The following is a 1545-nucleotide window of genomic DNA, read 5'->3' on the forward strand; positions in this document are numbered from 1 at the left end:
GCAACAATAGTGAGGTTGGCCCACCGGGATCGGGCAGTGTTTTGTTCTGCTGTGCATAAGGTTGCTATGGGTCGGTACTGACTCGATGGCACCTAACAACAACAACAACAAACCTCAATAAATTTAAAAGCAAAGTACTACAAAGTATCTTCTTTTATTGATAACAGTGCTATAAAATTAGTAGCCAACAGTAGGAAGATAAAGAAAAAATAATCAAATGCATGGAAATTGAACAATACCCTGCTTAAAAGCTACTGGATAATAGATCAAATAAAAGGTGAAAGTAAAAATTTAATTGAGTCAAATGAGAATTACAACACAACTTACCAAAACCTTTGGGACAAAGCAAAAGTAATGTTTAGAGGGAAATTAATAACAGTAAATGCACACCTCTAAATAGAAGAAAAACCAAAATCAACACCTTAACCCAACATCTCCAACAATCAGAAAAATAACAGCAAAGTAAGCCAACTGCCACCAGATGAAAAGATATAATTCAGGTTGTTGTTTGCTGTTAAGTGCTGTAGAGTTAGTTCCAACTCAGAGTCACCCTGTATAGGGTTTCTGAGGAGTGGCTGCTGGGTTTGAAATTGACTGTCTGGTTCACAGTCTGGTGCTTATCCTATAGCGTCAAACCAAGAGTCCATAATAAAGGTTAGGGCAGAAATAAATGAAATAGATAAACAGTAGAAAGAATCAGTAAGACAAGAATTTGGTTCTCTGTAATGATGAATAAAATAAGCAAACCACTGGCAAATCTAACAAAAGAGAAGATGCAAATAACATGAATAAGAAATGATACTGGTGACTTCACAAAAGAACCAATGGAAATAAAAAAGGTAATAAAGAATACTATGAAGAATTGTACTCAAACAAATTCAAGACCTAGAAGAAATGGACAGATTTCTAGAAACACACGTCCTACCTAAATGAACACAGACTGAAGTAGAAAACTTGAACGAGAAGATACTGATCAAGTCATTTTAAAACTCCCAACTAAAAAAAGTTCAGCCCAAATGGCTTTATTGATGAATTCTACCAAACATTCAGAGAAGAGTGGATACCAATTCTACTCAAACTAGTCCATAATATACAAAAGCATGGAAAACTCCCAATTCATTTTATGTAGCAAGCATAGCTGTGATCCCCAAACCAGGTAAAGATATCACTAGGAAAGAAAATTATAGACCAATATCCCTTATGAACACAGATGCAAAAATTCTTAACAAAATCCTAGCCAATAGAATCCAACAACATAATAAATAAATAAATAAAATCATGATCTAGTGGGATCCATACCATGTATGCAAGAATGATTCAATATTAGAAAAATAATCAATATAATTCACTACATAAATAAAACAAAGGAAAAAAAAAATCACAGTTGATGCAGAAAAGGCATTTGGCAAAAATCCAACACTCATTCCAGATAAAAACACTCAAAAAACAAGGAATAGAAGGGAAAGTCCTCAACATAATTAAGGGAATATATACAAAAATAACATCACTCTCAATGGTGAGAAACTAAAGTCATTCCCCTTGTGA

The 1545-nt window shown here is 33.8% G+C and overlaps 1 pseudogene; it reads right to left on the reverse strand.

The window, feature by feature from the left end:
- LOC102833110 overlaps positions 1–1545 on the reverse strand; it is a 37406-nt pseudogene that overhangs the window by 32697 nt on the left and 3164 nt on the right.

This window comes from Chrysochloris asiatica, unplaced genomic scaffold, assembly GCF_000296735.1.
Source record: "Chrysochloris asiatica unplaced genomic scaffold, ChrAsi1.0 scaffold00328, whole genome shotgun sequence".
In the NCBI taxonomy this organism is placed as follows: domain Eukaryota; kingdom Metazoa; phylum Chordata; class Mammalia; order Afrosoricida; family Chrysochloridae; genus Chrysochloris; species Chrysochloris asiatica.